Here is a 20,404-nt window from a genome sequence, read left to right on the forward strand (position 1 = left end):
ATTTCAGAGACAGACCAAATTCACAGTAAAGTATCTTTTATTAACATATGATTTACAAGAGCAGTTTTTGTTTTCGCATCTGACTCATGATTTTTCATTTCTTTAAGTTTGGTGGTACTGCAGTATTTTAAGAGAGAGAAGAAGGTCACAGTTAGCTGTAGCATTAGAAGAAATGGAAACACTCCTTTTCAAGGCAGACAAAAAACACTGGCACAAAGAGAGTTCATTTCAGGTAGGGATTTCAGGGCCTGTTCTGGACAAGATCTGTTATTATGCATAATTTTATAATGAGTGCCTACATCCTGCAGTGATTAGTGTCTCAAAAATGCTCTCAGACAGAAGTCTTTGTCTTCTTTTAAATATATTTTATCTAAAAAAAAAAAAACAGAAAAAAAAAAACCTCTAAAGAACAAACTAGCAGTTCCATTGGCAGCAAACCTTATGGAGCCTGGTTTTGGATGACAGCTTTGGATTCTCTTGTGTCAAATAATGCAGCTGAGTTCACACTTCCACCTGTTCTTTAGTGGGTGCACAAATCTGAGTCTCCTCTGTCTGGCTGCTGATTTTCAGAAAACCTACAGGAGCTCAGTGTTCTTAGACCTCTCCCTTTTTGTCAGGCTTCTCTGAAATTGGTCAAGAGATTCAAATATCATTGCTGGAGTACTGACAGAAAAACAGTGTGATTGCATAGCTTGGTTTCCTTAAAAAAATAGACTAGAAACCCTGTCCCACCCCCATAGGTCTCTAATTATTCCCTTTGCTCTTCTCAGTTCCCTCCTGTTTAGCTGTGTATTTCTGGCATGGCAGTTTCCAGAAAATCATCCCATCCTTCAGGTGCAGCTTGCCAAAAATGCATAAACAGGAACTGTCACCTTCCTCCTCCGTGACATGATGCTTCTGTATGCACAGCTCCAAATCATACACCCTTTTAGGTGCAACAGTGCATTTGGAAACTCCTATCTGATTTGAATCCATTATGAGCTGATTCTTATTTCAGTCTGATGACTTTCCAAATGTGTTTGTTAATAATTACTTTTTAACCCAGAAATACTAACAAGGTTTTAAGTACAACATCATTTTCCAAAGTACTGAGATCAGTTTCCGTTTTTTCTCCTTTAGCTAGAAAAAAAGTGCAAAAATAATGGAACTGACACCATCCTCTACCCCAAAAAGTCATCATCTACTTCTTGTTTTTCTTCCAGACCTATTGTCTAAGGCTGATAGTGTGAGCAGATTCGACACCATTCCGTTCAGGGGAACCCTGCATAAGGCCATTGCACAGAAAGACCCTAAGTTTGTAATATCTTTTTACATCTATCAGAAAGGCTGAGAAGTGTTATGGCTCAGACAGGAGCAACTGAAGCCCAATACTCTTAGTCAGCAAGCTGGCAGTTAGAAAAGCAATGATTCATTACAAGCATTGAACACAACATTTTCTATAATTATGAACCTTATCTTTTTGGAATAAGTATTTTATTGTTGCTCCAGTGGTTCTGCTGAACATTTCTAATATAATTAGTAAAGTAGCCTATAGATATAATGAATATGTACTTTGCATTATAATATATAAATGTTTTTTTAAATCTATTTGCTGCCAATTACAGCATCTTACCATTATTTTTGCTCCAAAAGAAAATCTTGAATAAAGTCTTGAATGTTTTACACTCTAACTGCAGCAGAGAGTGCAGTAAGGGTAAGACTAAATGATCTAAATCACCAAATGAACAAAGTGCTTAGTATACTGAGGTCTAACTCTGTCCATGTAGCCAGAAGCCCTCCAACAGCTGCCAGCAGCCCAGAAATACTCTTGTCAAGGGAATTCAAGAAACTCCTGCTGTTTTATCAAGCCTAATTGGCAGTAAACACCTGATTCCCCAGACAGGCTGTAAAGAAGCAGCAGGTAAGAGGATTGCAGTGAGAGGAGGGTGGTGTCATTCTCTGGAGCTGTTCCTACAGTGGAGGATGTGCCATGGCAGGTTCTGTCTTACAATCTAGTGCAACCTCATCCCAATTTCGTGCATCTCTATTCATAAATTGCAAGATACTTTAAAATTCAGTATTATTACTAAAACAGGCACAAGAATATTGATGGAACAGTTTGCTTTAAGAAGTAGCGAGGCAAAGTTTGTAGGATAAAATACCTTTAATTATCCAATGGATATAATCATAAAAGATGAACAAACTTTAAGGCACACAAGCCCTTTTAGGTTTGAAAAGAAACAGCAAAATTCAAGCTAAGCACAGCCTGGGAACAGTTGCATTGAACTTAACTTTATTATTCTAATCAGCTAGACAACCTGAGAGAAAAGAGTGCTTGAAATATGTGGAAAAGAGGGGATATTTGTAAGAGGAGTGATGCATTTGTGGAAAAAGAGAGGAAATAGAAGGAAAGACAGACAGAAAGATAATTATTACCTGTGAAAGAAAAAGATATCAGATGAGATGCGAGAACACCCAGATGTCATAAAACCAATACGTGTACCGAGTTAATGACTTTAAACAAAATGTAGTTTCATCAGAATGAAAGCATTCATCAGAAATGTGTCAGCATCTACTGCATTGTTTAACTGCAGAAAAAACGTTTTGTTTCTGTGGTATAGAATTTCTTCATTTTGATAATGTTTTGATTCATTTTGTTTGAACTTCATATTACACTAAATTCTTCAAAGAGCAACTGCTGATGAAAAATATGACATATATATTGTATGTAAGAAGTTAAATACTTCAGTATAAGAGGTACAACTGTATTAAAGAGAAAGCATGAAAAACAAAGTTATGATAATTCCAAAACAACAATTTAGGCAATATTTGTTTTGCAAATAATTCGGATTTCTGCTGTTCCAGTTTAGTACCCTGAAAAAAGGGGGGAAAAAAATCACACCAGAGATAACCCTGTTCTCAGCCAGCTGTACCATCTTTATAATTGGGGAAGCTGAGGCACAGATTGAATAAGTGACATTACCAGAATCATCAAGTGAGTCACTAGAAATGAGGATAAAACAGTAGAGGGTCATATCCAATTCCTGTGGTCTAACTATTCATCTGCCTCCCACATCTTAGGGTGCTCTTACAATCAAGCTGAATAATCTAAGTAGTTACTTCCTTTAGTTGCTGTACTCTGAGTCACAACAAAGACTGAGAGCTTGTAGTCCACCATAACACAGAGTAAAACAGGTGACTTTAAACAGATGATTTAAAGTATTTGTTTCAATATGGATCTGGAAACCAGCTGTTTCATTTTCTCTGTCAAAATGTTATTTTTGTTACCGAAAAGATGCAACATAATACTTATGTGTTAAATATCTCTCTTTTATATATACAATCCTCTCTATTTGTGATGAGTTTTTAGGTACACAAAGACTTTTTATGCATAAGGAAATACCAAACTGTAAAGAGGGAGAAAATTCATAACTGTGGCACCTAATTCAGTGTGTTCTAGTCAGAAGCTTTGCCCTGAATAATCTTGTTTCAACGTTCTAACAATACAACACAACAGTTTATATAAAGTTCTATGTTTCCTAAATGAAAAATTTAAGAAATTTGAAGTAAATAATTCACTGATGCCTGGAGATTATATTCTGAAATTTATTTCTCAGTGGTCTCCAGTAGCCATTTTGTTGCCAAAGAATTGTATTCTTAGATTATTTTTCAAGTCACCTTTAAAAGTTGAAATGCTGAAAAAAAGACAAAACTCTACCTAGGTTTTTTCCCACCTTCTGAGGGTGTATGAGATTATATGCTGAAGTCCTAAAGGACAGGTCTGTGGTCTCAGGTCAGTAACAGATTCAACTTGGAAAGGGATATCTACGTACATGTAGTTTTGTGTTAAAAATTGAATCAGAATTATATCTGTTGAAACACTTTCTGTGGTCAAGACATAATTAGAGAAGAGAAGATTTTTACAAGTATAAGAATGTCTTCAGTTACAGTCAATATTGTTGCCCTCTGGGCTAAAGACAAAATCAAAGTGCCAGAAAAGGAGATTATCAGGTTGAGGAAAATGGAGTAGAATTAATGAATTTGCGATGAAGGTGGAAACATTTGCGTTCAGCAGAGTAGTAGAGAAACAGAGGATGGAGCTCAGGTGTTGATATTAGTAGAGGGAGAGTAGCAGCCTTCAGGGTCAAAACACAAAACTATAAGCTCTGCTGCAGTCCTGAAAGTATAGGAATTGGATCAAAAACTACTGATGATGTGATTGAACAACTATCAGTTACAGCTGTTTTTCTTCCTCCTTTCTTCCTGATGGAAGAAAGATAGCCAGTGGGATGCTGTAATACTAGCGTACAAAATATAAAGGGATGAGAAGAGTATACCGTGTTACTGCTACAATAGAATTACATGTTTAGTTAGAGCTTGGGATCAGGTTGAATTAACAAACTAACCACCTTAACAAGTAGCACAGAAGCTGGATTGAAATGCCAGACCCAAAGAGGAAGACTATAGAATGGGGTCAATACTGCCAGCCTCCCAACCAGGAGCTGAGAGAGACTGAGTTAAGCTGTAAGAAGTCAGAGTTGGTAAGGACAGAGAGTATCGGGTCACTTCAGTTACCTCCATGTAGAAGAGGGAAACTTCACTCAGGGTCATAAACCGTAGATGAAATTGTCAACGATTCTTTCATGGATCGGCTGGCTAGCAAACCCACAAGAGGAAATGCAGCCCTTGACAAGATAATGAAAAAGATGTGTTTCAAAATTTCCTCTGGAAACACAACTCTGTGACAATAATCGTTACTCAGATCCAGTATCCACGACACAAAAAAAGCAAAAGGCCAAAAACTTCACTGCGGTTGGGCCATCAGCTGGGTGACGGAGAATTAAGTTGAAGGTGGTGTAGAGGCTGAAGGACACTAGAGTGGAAGCACAACAATGTTGCATACTGTGTGTTAGGAGAGGCTTGGAAACTGGCAAAAGGAAGATGGAATGGCTAAGCCAGGTTGTTAGAATTAAGAAGGCATCATTTAAAAATCTGAAGTTGTATTCAAACAAAATGAAAAGGATCAGAAATTTGGGTAGATGAAATGTGAAAATATAATCAAGCAGGCCAAGAAAGAATTGGAGGAGTAGCTTCCTGAAGGAACTAAAATTAGTACTAAATTCTTCTCTTAGGACATCAGGAGCGAAGTATCTGGCAAGCATTTTGTAGCACTTCCTTAACTGGAGTAGAAAAGGAGCAGTCAGAGAGTCCAAGACCATGGCAGAGAAGCTAAATAGATTACTGGCATCCAGTTTCATTACACAAAATATGGGAGATTGCACCACAAGCACCATTTTTTAAGGGGAACTCAGTAAAACATCTGTCTGAAAATTGAAGCAACTTTGGAAGGGATTATGATTTAAAGAAATAGAATGAAAAGTAACATATGCAAATCATGAGGGCCAAGTGGTATTCACTTAAAAATTTAAAGAGGACATAGGTGAATTACTAAGGGCAATGTGTATTCATGCCTGATGATGACTATGATCCTGAAAAGAGAAAACATGGTTCTGCCTTGTAAACCTTTTGGAGTTCTCTGAAGTGGTCAACAAGTGTGTGGTTCTGTGTGATCCTGTTGATACAGTTTAATGGGATTTCCAAAAAACCTTGACAAGAACCTTCAAGAAAGGATACTGAACAGTCATGGGAGAATAAGGAAAATCTTGTCATAAGTGCATAGAATTATGTAATAATTTAGGTTTGAATGGACTTCAGGAGGTCATATAGTCCAACCTCTTGCACAAAGTAATGCCATCTTACACCTTAGATAAAGTGCCTTGAGGTCATGAACAGTCAAGCTTTGAATATCCTGAAGGACAGAAATCCCACAAGTTCTTTGGGTGTCTTGGTGCAGTGTGAAGAAAGTCTTTCTTATTTCTAATCAGAATTTCCCTTGCAGCAACTCGTGTCCATCACATCTTCTCCCTTCATTGTGAACCTCTGAGCAGATCTACATCTGTATTCTCTATAATCTCATTTTAAGAAGTCAAACAAAGCAATCAGATTTCCCTTTAGCCTTCTCTTCAAGCTGAACAAACATAGCTAGAAGTAAAACACAATAGGAACTAATAGTCAAAATTTTCAGTAAAGGAAGAGGAGTTTGACAGAATTCTGTGCTGGGACCCACATGCTTTAGCATAGCCACATATGGCCTGGAAAAGGGGATGAGCAGTGAGATTTCAAAGTTTTCTGATACAGTTATCAACATAATAAGGACAAGGGTTGAGCATACAATTGCTGAAAGATCTTATGAGGCTTCATGACAGAGCAATAAAATAACTTCATGACAGAGCAATAAAACGTTTTGTAAAATGCTGTGGTGAAAAACAATCTTAGCTTCATATATCAAATAGTGGACTGTGACCTGACCACTACCACTTAGAAGTGAGAGAGGCTTTGGGGTTAAGATAAATAGTTCCAAGAAAGCACCATGTCAGTGCTCAGCAGCAGTCAAAAAATAAATCAAATTCTAGGAACTATCAGGAAACGAGTAAAAAACAAGACAGAAAAAACAGTTACGTCTCTGGATAAATGTACATTTCTTATACTTTGAATGCTACCTGCAGTTCTAGTCTCCTCATGTAAGAAAGGATACATTAGAGCTTAAAAGAGGTTCAGAGAAGGACACATTTGATGATCAAATATCGCTTCTGTACAATGAATGATTCGGCAGGATAGGATTCTGAAAAAAAGGGGTGATTTGTGGGGATGTGATAGAGATCTACAAAATCGTAAGTATCACAGCTGAAGTGGATAGAGATCAACTGCTCATTGTTTCTTCCAGGGACATTAAGAGTCATCAAATAAAACTTGTGATGGTGGTTCCTCACACATTGGGTACCAGACCTGTGGAAATCCTTCCAAAAGTCACTGTGAATGGAAGAAGTTTATATAAATTCAAGGGGAGAAGTACTTGGAAGAATGATTCACAAAGAGTTGCTAAATAAACAAACTATAAAAGACTTGGGAAATCCTCTAACCTTAAAACAGTAAGAAGCTGGAAGAGTATTAGGGGAAACAACTATATATACTTACATGGTTCTTATTCTTCCCTAAATGTCAACTTATGATGCCTGTTAGAGACAGAATATTGGCTACAGAGGGCTTTGTTTTGAATTGGTATGGCAGTTCTTATGTTCCTACTATTTGGCTTTTTTTTTTTTTTTCCAAATAATCATCCTCAAAATTAGCTCCACATTTCAGGGGCTATGCAGTTGCCCAGCCTGTCTTGCTCCATTCCAGTATTAGCTGAGATGCAGTCTAGAGTCTAGCCCACTTTATTGCTGTCCAAAATGAAGAAATACATATTTTATCACTACAAAAAAACTTTTACTCCAACCACAGAGTAAAACAAAACTAAGTGATGTGTTTTCTAAGCACAGCCTGCTCCTGTATACACTAGGAACAAAGTGATGTTCAATATCTCATTAAATGCAATGCTTAATATGTCTTCTGCATTGACAGAATGGAAACAAAACCTTTGTTAGATTGGAGATAGATGAGATTTCCTTCTTTAAAAAAGCTCAAGCCAGTTCTGTAAAGGATGTTTGTTAAATTTTTTATAGTGGCCTGACCCAAGCCAGCTGCTCTGAAGAAAACCCCAGAGAAATCTAACAGCTGCTGCTGGTAGAAACTAACAAAATGGATGTCAGACTAAATAGCTCCTTATACTTTGCAATGGAAGAGGGTTAAAAGGCATATATAGATCTTTGTCTTTTAACTGGTGGTATTATAGCACATAGCTAGGCTGATGAGAGACTTCTATTAGAGAAAAGCTTTGGTCAGCAAGGAGACAGCAAATACAAATTTCAGTTCTTTGGAAAGGATTTTTGCCGGCCTTCTCACCTTGTGTTAAGGAATCTATATTTTCTCCACTTTGATTTAAAAACCCACATTGTTTTCAATCTAGTGGCTGTACCACAAAGGAGAAATCAAGAAACCAGAAGTCAAAGCTATTAGACTTCAAAATAAAATAACTTCTTTCTGAGGGCCAGAGGTAGTTGTCAAAGCAAAGGTAAATCCATTTGCGTTGTGAGAGTTGACAGGATCAGCTGTCTTCGGAGAATTCTTCCAAGACTCAGAGGTATTGCAAACCAGAAAAGTGTTGGTGATAATGGAGAGAAGCCCAAAGAAATTATAGAGATTATACTAAAGCTGTCTCAGTATTAATAACTACTCACCACCATAGCTTAATTTATGTAGCTGTTCTGGAGCAAATCTGTAGAAGAGATGTAATGTATGGGTGTGGTGCATTGTAGCTTACACTCTTATATGCATTATACTGGCTTAGATTATAATTCACACTATTGCAATGTATTCACCTTTCAGGGAAGGGCACGCATTGCATCTGCTGCAACTCTATCAGTTTAACCATAAGGGTTTCTTTGAAACAGGTTTTTCATTCTATAGTACTGCATCCTAGCAAGGGAAGTTCTCTGCTTTGGTGTTTCTGTAGAGGCAACAGCTCCTATAGAGGTGCTGCTGCTGAAAAGAGCATTCCCAGAGATGCAGCTCACCAGCTGAATGACTTCAGGCACAGTAGTGATTTAGCTCACATGGTTCTTGCACAGCCTTTGTGTCCTCAGAACACCCTGTTAAATGTTCTGACCTCCTGCAGGGTGATTATGGCCAAATCCTGGAAGAACCTGAATTCCTGTGAGAGCTCTTAACCCAGGAGTCACAAGTGGCAATTTGCAGATCAGTGAATTTCTAGAAGCACCCATAGTTTCTTCAGTGCCATGGTGCTGGAATTGCAGGGATAGAGTCCCTTCATGCCATTCTTAGAAGAAGCATGCTGGCAGGCAGTCATGGTAGCAAGCTGCTTTCTGGGCAGTCTGTCTCCAGCTGATGCAATGGCTTGCAACTGGTGGGCCAAGTCATTCTTGGCCTAAATAGGTCTGCTTTGTTAGGGATAGTGGCACAGAGAGTTCAGCATTAATGGCAGTCCCTGCCATGCAACAGCTGCACTACAAGCCAAAGAAAGGATGAATACTATATTGTTGTACTAAGATATAGTGAAAATCTATGTCTAGACTTCCTAGTGCTTTTTCCTCAGAAGTTGGAAACATGCTTCATTCTGCCTCTTCTCTTTGTTGGCACTCTGAAGTGAAATACCCCTGTCATGCGTCCCGTCAGGCTCAGAGATCCTGTTAGTTTGTTTCAACCCTTACTTCATCTTGGCTCACACTGACTCCATCTTTTCAGACCTCAGAAATTTACTTTACCTGAACCTTAAGACTGACTTTCAGCACTGAGCATTGTCATTGAGCCAAGGCAAGTGCCATATCTGCCATAAACCATTCAGAAGTTAATTCCTTCCCTGAAGAGTGTGCCATCTAAGCATGAAGCCAGAGGGAACAGCTGGGTACCAGGAGAGGGAGCATATCAAGAAACAGTGCTCGGTATCTGTCAGCATGAGAGGTGATAGTCTTAACCAAGGCCTGCTGCCAGTGTGGCAAAGGAGAGTGTAAGGAGACGCCTAAAAGGAGTTAATGAGGTAGCTTTGTGGTTGTTTACAGAATTTTCCCTTGGTGTGAAGGGCAGGAGTGAAGAGAGACCAAAGATGGTGTTTTGGTTTTTTTAAATTTAATAGATAGAAAGTAGAAACCAGCAAAATGATTAAATAGAAAAAACGAAAGGCTGAGTCCTAACACCACTATTTGGAAGACATAGCCTGCCATCTTTCGATGGAAGGCCAAGTGAAATGAAACATTATTGTTATGCCTCAAAATATTAGAAGGATCAGTTTGCATTATTTTGTTTCCCCAGAAATCTTCCTGTATCTGAAAGTTTCACATAAGATAGGATATCAAGACAGCACACCTCTGGCTACCAGCTACTCTTGTAGCCAGCAGCTAAGCAGCCTCAGAGCTTTCTTTTAGCCCTTATTGTACCAGATGGCATTCACAGACCCTATGACCAGTGAACTGAATGACCTAATGCAAAGGTTTCCTCCCTTCCAAATATGTTTATTAGTAATAAGATATAAGTAGGGCTTGTCTGAGTACATATCTGTGAATCCATTCATTGGATGTTCTTAAACATAGATGTCTTCCAAACTGTGAGTAAACAGATTGGAGGTACCAAAGATGATGTACTTAATCAGTCTGGATATTTTAAACTAGTTGAATAATCATCCTCCATGTTTTCAAAACACAGCATCTATCTTACAAAATGTTCAAAATGCAGAAGCGTTGCTATTTTAGTTTTACAGACTTATGCTCACCTGGAGATTGGCTAGAATAAGAGTGGAGGAGAGAGAAAATCACTCGATTGGGATACATGCAGATCAGAACTGCACTCATGAACAGTCTGTCAGTCATCCTCTGAGATCTCAGAGGTGCAAGTCAAATAGGAGACTCAGTGAGGAGAAGCAGAGGTTCCTTTGCCAAGCCTTTTGTCTTCCATTGAACTATTGGAGTATCACACTTGCAAGACTATGAGAAGAGGAGAAAAGATGGTAACTCAGTATAAGGGAATAACGCGTCTAATGTGACTGAACAGAAGGGTGAGAAAGTGGTAGGGATGGAACAAAATGCCTAAAGAGAGGAATTAACATGTCAGCATTTCTCGTAGGTTTTCTGTCTTGCCTATTTTAAGTGTTTTTGACAAGTGTTAAGTGTGATAAATATCAGTCCTTATGGCATCTTAAGTACAGAGAATCAGAGAAAAACAGGTGAGAAGAGGCTTGAGGAGGTCACTCCTCCCTCTCCAAGTAGGATCAATTATTCATTTATGATCAATCATTATTTGTGGCAGACATTTGCCTAATCTGTTCCTCAGGACAGCTAAACTATTCCAGAGACTGGCTATCTTTACTCTTAGAAAGCTACTCCTAATGTCAAAACTAAGTCTGCTGCAATTTTAGCCCATTGTTTCCTATTTTGTACACAGGGGACATTCTCATCCTCTTTGCAGCAGCCTTTAATTCGTCTGAAGATTGCTATCACATCTTTTTTCAGTATTTTCTTCTGCAGTGTTCCCATCCTGGCAATTTCAGACTTCCAAGCAACAACCAAACTTTTAGAATGAAAATAGCTTTCTTGAGTCCCTTCTTCTTTACTTCCTAAAAGTGCGTAAATTTTATTCTTAATGCTATCATGAGGGAAGTGGCTACACAATTCTTCAGAATCAGCTGAAAAAAGGAACACAAGTCATGGGCAAATGAAACAGTCTACATTAACTACCTGTCCAGTTTCTCCACATTTCTTAGAACATAGCTTCAGTATCCTAATATCACAATGGTATTTAAGCATACTTTGATTTTGAGAAGTGCATTCAGATTATTGTTTTAGGTCCTTTGTATTACATTACCTGTACTGGTGGAACTAAGATGAATCTAATAGGACCTCATGGAGATATAATGATTTATCTGTCCGGTCCATTTCAGAGGCTTTAAGTGTGCTGATTTACAACTGAAGTAGCTCCACTGAATTAAGTATTATTTAAGTATAATGTTACAAGAATTCTAACAAGAATAACAAATTGTTATAACTTATAACTGTTACCTACAAAAATAATGCATAAATATTTTCTTATAATAAAACAAGAAAGTCTTTAAAAAACAAGCGGTAGAATCATGCCTCAGAATAACACATAAGCAAAAACTAGATAGTTATGACTTTTACTCAAAACTAAGGCTAGCATTCTGATGAGATATTTATTTCTCCTTATGATTACAAATGCAGCTTATTAGACCAGGAGCCTGTCTTGCTGCTGAAGGTTACGGCGGTGTTGTAGCACTATAAATGCAAGGGTCAGCAATTGCCAGGCCTCATTCAGTCTCTCTTCTTCATTTATACCCTTGAAAGGGAAAAAGAAAAAAGGTAGAAAGTGATTCTGTTTCTATTCTTGTTAAAGTTAACGCAACAGGATCCTACAGGCTGTAGGTGTTGCTAGGAAAGTACTGCACAAGCTGGTCTGCCTCTTTTACTGTACTAGCTCTCTGCCTTCTACCAGCTGAGAATGCCATGGAAACAGAGGTTGGGAAGCAAAAGCTGGTCAGGTTGGGGATCGGGGATTTAATTTTTTTTAGTACCTGTATCAAAGGAGACTTTCTTTGGAATGTCAGTGTGAAACATCCTGCCCCATTTCTAGCGATCTCTATGGCAGTGACAGCATTCCCACTGGACAAAGACAAAATAGTGTGGCAAGGTCAGTGCAGGAGCTGTTTGACTTGGTATCTTCTAAGCAGTACTTAAAAAACTTAAAGTAATTAGAAAAGTGAGGCATGCGAATGCAAAAATATCTTCAAATTTAAGCAAATAAACTGAGTTTACTGTACTCCAGACTGGTGGATCCAGTGCAAGTTAATGAGTAGTGTGAATTAGCAAGGGTGAACATGGACAATGAAAAAATATGAAAACAAAATTTGTTTTTAATAGTCATAGTTTAATGATTGATTTTTCTGATATGTTAGCAAATATCTTGCAAAATAGCATTTGTCTTTCTAGTTGTCATGCTGTTATCCCTTCTTGTCTATGTCAGTAAAAGCCTGATCTTAATGATTGCAAATAAAGGAACTTATCACAGCAGTCTCTCAGTTCTGTTCAAGGGCCTGTAGTTGGTAGTTCTGTAGCTCACAGTGGAGTTGTCATGCTTCAAGCATTTCTCCTTATCAGGTACTACCAATATGCACAGTTTTAACCTTCAGCAAATGTGGGGCAACACATCTTGTTTTAGTTTGCAGGGAAGAATAATCAAATTAAATGGGAATGCTTTTGAAATTGCTGGCCTGGGCCCCAAAGAGCTTAGTCAGTGATTTCAGTGGAATTAACCTCCCATCGGCCTATGAATCCAGATCTTCAAACATGTACACAGTTGCTGTAGAATTGCTACAGCTCAGATGACATCCGCTAACCTGTTAAGTGTTAGGAACTGCATGTGTGAGCTTACATTATATGTCAAACAGCTCTGTAACGTGCTACTATGGAGTCCTCCAAACATTAACCAGTTCCTAGTAATATCTTATTTGGAAGCAAAACAAAACAAAAACCAGGAAGACCTAATGACATGAGAAGAATTAATACTAAACCCCTGCATTAAAACAAACTGCTGTCAGGGGAGATTGCATGTCTGATTTTGTACCAATTTAAACTTGCACAGATTGGCAAGGTTTTGTTGTACCTGACATTGTCTTGAGCTAGCAAAACTACTGTCATTCATGCTTCAATATTAAATGAAAGTATAAAGATAGCCATTATCACTGAAATAGTTCAGTAGTATTTATACATAAACACACCTTTAGTGACCAAGCAGAATACATATAATTACAATATTTGTGACAAAAAATAATTATCCAAAACTACTGTTATATATTTAATATACTATATATACTTTTATAATATGTAAGTACACAAATATAATATAGTATATATAATATACTATATTTTTATAGATATAAAGATATAATATACATTTATATATATAATTATCCAAAACTACTTTCTTGTGTTTTAAGGATTTATCCATTTCCAGCCAATGAATAGTTTGTATTAAGCATCTATCAGTGTCCTGAAATAAGCTGTTGATAAGCAAGAGGATTTGCAGCAGGTAATCCTTGGAGTTGCTTGCAGAGATCCAAGAACATAGATCTGAGAGGTGTGAACAGTCCCATTTATATCATAAGAATTATTTTAGATGATCAACAGTGCTAATACAATTAAAACAGATTAGCTACCTAAAGAGAGGCACCTAGTGCCATTTGCAAACCCTGTAGGTGCTGCAAACACTTGTATGTGCTTGACAGACATGACTAAAGGGCTTACAGGACCCCAAGCAGAATATCCTGTCACATCTAAATGACATTAAATAAATTTGTTTATAAATCCAAATTCTGCCGTTACTGTTATATTGTCAACCTTTCCACTGCTTGTGAAAGATAGAAGATGGAAGTTCACATTACTAATCTCAGCACAAGCTTATGATTGGCACCTCTGTTTGGTATTGTAAGATGGTACCCAGAAGAGAACGCCTGTTTATTTTACCCGACATGTTTTTGCTCATTCTAACACACACTAAGTGTGAAGTGTATCTGACCAGCATCATAAGCTTTGTCTGTATCAATACCTTAGAGTACCATAGAATGGACATAGACATTGAGGGTCAGTTGTCTCTACTTTTTAGTTTGTAGCAAGGTTTTCTCCTGCATCAGCTATTGCCTCTGCCAAACAGTTGCCTTTCTTGGTTCAAGACAGCACAAGCCAGCCAGTTCCTACAAAGAATTTAAGTAATCCTATGCTGTTTTGGAGGCTAAAAGTGTTTAAAAAGTATGGACTGGGCCAAACTGCTCTGGCTGGCCTCAAGGTCCCAATATAGAACCTCTACCTGCTTAGCTTATTGGTACAGAGTAGGTACAGCTAAAGAGTCCCTTATGACTTCTTGTCTTCCCAATACACAGCTCCTAACTGCAGAAGCCAGTCTGATCTGAAAAGGCCCTTGAAGTTTTTCCAGTCTTGAAGGGGCACCGTTTCTTTCTCTGCAGGAGGATATGTCCAGGCTCAGGAAGACCTTCCATGTTTCCAGGTTTCCTATTTTTCACTGTGAAAGCAAGAAGTAAGAGCAAAATTAAAACTCATATACCTTCTCTACCCAGTCTTAATTTAGCCTTCAGTACCTAGAGATACAGCTATTGTGCCTGCTCTTTAATTTGGACAACACATTCATAGAATCATAGAATATCAGGTTGGAAGGGACCTCAAGGATCATCTGGTCCAGCCTTTCTTGACAAAAGGTCTAGGCAAGATGGCCCAGCACCCTGTCCAGCTGAATCTTAAAAGTGTCCAATGTTGGGGAATCCACCACTTCCCTGGGGAGATTATTCCAGTGGCTAATTGTTCTCATTGTGAAAAATTTTCATTGAATGTTCACCAAAGAGGACCTGAAAAAGGAGTGCAACCTGCTTTGTACAGTATCTTGCTTTGGCATTTCAGGTGGGAAAAAAATGGCTTGCGGATAGGATTTGACAGAAGACTACAAGTATCTTTTTTTCCAGTGTGAATGCTGAGTCATTTTGAGAGTACGCTGCATACTGAAGAATTAAACGTCAACCAGTTAAAGGTTGGATTAAGCTATTTTGATGGTTTAGATCTCTAATACAGAAAGAAAATGGGTTAAATCTTCCTAAACTGCAACCTCCCTTGAAAAGAATAGAAGATGTCAATAGCTAACTACAACACCTGTTTATACAGCCAAAGACTAGAAAGCTCAGAGATTAACTGATTGCCTTGAAAATTGGGACCCAATGGAAAAATTGTGAATGGACTGAAACTCTTGATTCCCAGTAAACTATATGCTATGGCAAGGAGCAACAAGGAAGGGGCCACTTCATGAGAGAAGATGAGGAGCTGACCACGAGGCAGGTAGGTAGGAGCAATGACCACACTGAGAAAGGCACAGTCCCACAGTATCCAGGCAAGACAAACAGAGCAGTGTTGGTGACAGTAACAGGCTCAGCCAGCAGTCCAGTGATCAGACATATGCAAAGTGATATGTTAGGTTCGAGGTCAATCCAGGAAGCCCAGTTCAGCAAGTCAGGATCATCAAGGAACAGTGCTGGACACAAACCTACCTACAGTGTAGCTCAGGCAAGGACTAGCCCAAGCTTAGATGGAGCTAGTGGGCCAGAGGTGGAGGATGTATAGGTGGAGGTCTCAGATGTTCTCAGGGCAATTAAAGCTAATTGGTGCTCTCAGGGCATATGCACTATACACTGTATTTCCTGCTCCTAATGTTTTAAGCATTGCTATTGATACTTTTCTTGAGGTGACACAGTTTTTCATTAAATATATAGACTACGTCATTTTTACAGTGTTTCAAGAGCTTCCTTAATATATTTTTTGTAATTATTTGCAATTAATGTGATGCTATAGTTATAACAACCTTCTTACAATATAAGTAGCAGCAAAAGAAAACTTTGACAAGGTCACCTCCCAGACCAAAAACATGTGTATTCCCTGAGAGATAATGTGCATTGGGAAAAACAATAGAAGTAACCTATGAATGCTGGTGGCCCTGAAAGAGATGCCTCATGACAAAATTGTCTAACCTTGGTGTTGGACAATTCTGTGGCAGTGCCTGCACATTGCAATGAGGTTTTTAGAAAAGCAAGAGATGTAGGTTATCTTGCTTGTGATTGTAATTGGTGCTGGATTTGAATAAGTGCCTTTGAAAAATCGAACACCAGCAGCTGCTGGGAATTAGAAAAAATAAAAGCTAATATGATAGGACCTGTCAGAGAGTGAGAGTCAGGGACAATGTAGCATTTTGTCTCTTCATGTGAGACCATTTCATGCAGACTGCTCTTTAGGTCTTCTGATGTGCCAGCTGAAAGGGGCGAGGTTGTGACCTCTTCATTTTACTAGCACAGCTGATTGACAGCAAAGTGCACACCAACACCTACAAAGATCCACCCTATACTGTCCTCTGACATTCAGAGCCTTTTGTTACATTTTCAGATCTTTTATGTGACTTCCCACTTCTCCTTAGAGCTTAGTCTGTAAAGCACATTTGTGTATAGAATATTTGATTTTTTAAAGCAGAGGTTGGAAGGAGAGTGCAGATATGATGGCACACTCACATTAATGTGTTTACTTTGAAAATTGCACTCAGTCCAGGAAATCTCATTGATTTCTTTATTTGGCTGTAGAGCCAAATCTTTAGCTGAACTATGACTTCCAGTAGAATTTTGTCTGCTTCTGACAGCTAAAGATCAAACCTGCCTGGAAAGTTCCTAAAAATAGAAATTTACAGAGAGATAATGAAAATTATTAGGGGGGCAAATGCTTCTTTGTAAGAGAAAATAACTGAAATTGCTTACAGTGAACACAACTGCAATAGCAAGTATTGGGTTAAGAAGTACTAGCTCTAGCCTTTAAAGACTTCCTCACATAAATTATCAAAAGCGACTGTTGATGTAGGTGTTTCACCATGAAGTATTCAAACCGAAATGCCTCAAACGTGTTTCAATTTCACAGTGATTGAAAACTTGCTATTTGGAAATCAGATTCCACAAGTTATTTTGAGTTAAGTACACAAACCAAATGACTTCCTGAAATTTTAGGCCAAGTTTCAAATGTGTAGTGCATCACAAGCAATGAAGTTCATTATTGCAAAGGGTTATTTAGAGATCTGATAGAACTCAGAGCTATATGAATGTGTGAATTTCCAAGTATGAGATACCAAATTAGTTCTGGTCAGGAAAATATTCCTTAGCATATTATCACACCTTTATGGGAATTGCAGATAATTTCTATGCCTTTCTATGAAGTTTATGAGACAAAATATCAGAGCCTCCACATTGTTTGCTTTATTAGTTGCTCTTTTTTGATTTTTGTTCTACTAAAGTATAATTGTTGTCCTAATGAGTTTCAGATAATCAAATGAATAGCAAGATAATAATCCACTTTGAAAGTATTGTTTTATTTAGGTAAACTATTCCTCCTCATATTTTCTCCTGACAGCTAAAAGGCATTATTTTAGCCCACTAAGAATGCAATTAAATACAGATGAAATAATAAACTGTTGATATTGATTAAGAAGAGCTAGGTAATTTTAGAGTTTAGTCTTTGGTTATAGTATTACCAGAAACCAAATCATTCTTTGGTATAGCAGCACATATGGTACATAATATCACCCACTGTTCTGAGGCGCCCTGTTAGACAACCATATGTGCTGACAAAAGTCTCTGGTTGTTCAGGGGCTTATTCAAGATTGACTAGCTGCTTTTTCTCAAAATGTCCTTGATTTACTGTTTTACATCTAAATTAGAACTTTTAACTGTAAATATTCATGCTCAGTTTTAAAATGCTACAGCATGTATAATTTTGGCCTGAAATACCAAGCTTCATTTCTACCAGACAAAACCAAGCAACTCCTTGACACTCAGGAGATATGAAGAAAGGTTTATATTCTGATATTGCAGTCTAAGCATTATTAATTTCCTTGCCTAAGTATTTTTCCCACTTTACTCCCTACCAGTACACACTTATAGATGTGACTTTCTTCATGGTTGTAGCACTACAGTCCTCATTTCACCTTTTCTCTTTTAGTATCCAGTTTACATACACATTCTGTGAGTTCTCTGTGGTTTGAAGAGTGGAAACATCCCATAGGAAATGTATGTAAATAGCAGCAGTTATGGGACAACAAATAATGAATCTTTTGTGAGTCATCTTTGGCTGCTCTGAATAACACGGTGTAGAAGAGAGCTCATCACAATAAAATGGATATTGTAGGATATTTGCTTAAAGGAAAAGTTAAAGCATGGGAATATATACTGAAAATAAGACTGGAAGAGTATTTCACAATGGCAAATTAGACTGAGAGGAATGCAGAATAAAATCACAGAACATTTGCAATGAAATCTTTGATATACTGTCTTTAATGGGAATTAAAAGGCAGGAAGATACAAATTTCATTTGACACAAAAGTAGGTCATTTTACTTCTTTGACATAAGAATTCCTTTGCTAAAGGAACTGAGATGATTTAATGTAGGCTTCAGTAAAGAGTATGACTTAGCACCTTATGACTTTCTGTTAAACAATTAGGACCACACAATAACTATGTAGCGCATATGAAGTGGACTCCAAAATGATAGTCTGCAACATTGTCTGTCAGTATGGAATCTTCCCTGGGTAGTGTGTCTCTGATGGATTTCCTTATGACTAAATTTTACAGTATTCAACATTCTCCTCAGTGACCTAAAAGTAAATATAAAATTAGCATTAATAAAAGCTGCAAATGACATGAGGGTTGGCACAGTGGTGAGTATAGATAAGTCAGTGTGATTTGGGTCAGCTGGTAGACTTATCTATTCAAACAAACTGTAATTTAATACAGCAAGATATAGCTATCCCTACAGAATACTGAATTCTAAACTGAAAAATAGTGACTTTAAAATAAATTGTGGAGTCACAGTGGACAAGAATCTGAGTTCTCATTGTGATGCTATGGCACAAAATGGTAGTACAAACTGTGAGTATACAAACAGAAGTAGCGAATAGAAACAGAGAAATATTTTTTACTCTGCATGTGGCATTGGTGACACTGGTGTGCCACCTCCAGGTGCAGTACATACATCTTAAAACTGATGCTGAAAAATAGAGGAAAGGGCAGCAAAGAACTGAAAATATATAATGAAAGACTTAAAGAGCTTAGTGCTTATTTTTGCAAGGAGGACATTAAGAGTGACTTGGATATGTTTTGCATAAAGAAAAAAACAAGTTCTTCTCTCTAATAGATAAAGCTGTGATACTGGGGAAAGGGGGGAAAATAATTTTTTATTTCTTTAATTCAGGCTTATCTTCCTTTCAGAACTAAGTTTTAATGACACAAATGTCTGAGTTCAAGACAGGGGTAAGTGGGTGAAATGTGAGGATTTATGAAAGACAGAGTGTCAGGCTGAGTAATCTAGCACCCTTTCTGATCCTAAACACCATGAATCTATGATACATAGATGAATTTGTTTTCTCCCAGCTCCATTTGGTTGTTCCACAAATAGATGTAATTGTGGTAAGTGTTAATCCAGTTTCTTTCCAAAAAATACTGGCACTTTCAAATGGAAAAATATTAGTTAATATAGAAAATATGCAAATATTAAGTGTAAATGTTTATATTTACATCACCCTGAGCTGAGTGGGCAGATGCTGATATCCATGTGCAATGGCCTTAATATGGATTGTTGAGTATAAATAGTGAAAAAATTGTATTTATTAATAGATGATAATAGAAGGGCTCTTTCTGTTCATCTGAGTATACGGTGCATTTTTAAAGTTTTATGTGAAATGTTTGTTTTTCAGCTGCTGGTTGTTCCCATCGAAGTTGTTACCCTTCCTACAAGAGTGCGCCCGCCGTGGGGAGGACGCCGCGGAACCCGTTCAGCACCACGGCCAGCACCCGCCCCCTGCTCGCCTTCTTGGCCTGCTTGGCTTCTCCGGGACTAATAGCCCAATCCTTCTACAGGCCTCACACTTCAGAACAAAAACCTTTTGTTTGTAGGATTCGGTGGATTGGTTTGGTTATCTTCCACAGAGAATACAGAATAATCGTGGGCAAAGTGAGAGACTTGTTTTCTGAAGTCATTAAAGATGCATACATGCACAGTAAATGCAATCAAACTGCAAACAAGGTGTGACTGAAAACCTTGTTCTGCTGGTAACCACCACTGACAGGATGCATTGCCAAGTCTAGTGTGCAGTGGGATGGCCCCGGCCAGCAGCCAAGCACCCACAGAGCCATTTTCTCACTCTTCCCTCCTTTCCCCTCTTGCAGTGGGAATGGGAAAAAAATAGGAAGAATGAGAAAACTCATGGATCAAAACAAAGACAAGCAAATCACTCACCACTTACTGCAGTTGGCAAAACAGACTTAACTTGGAGAATTGAAAACCTCATGAAGTTCAATAAGGCCAAGTACAAGGTCCTGCAC

Source organism: Strix aluco, chromosome 3, assembly GCF_031877795.1.
Source record: "Strix aluco isolate bStrAlu1 chromosome 3, bStrAlu1.hap1, whole genome shotgun sequence".
Lineage (NCBI taxonomy): Eukaryota > Metazoa > Chordata > Aves > Strigiformes > Strigidae > Strix > Strix aluco.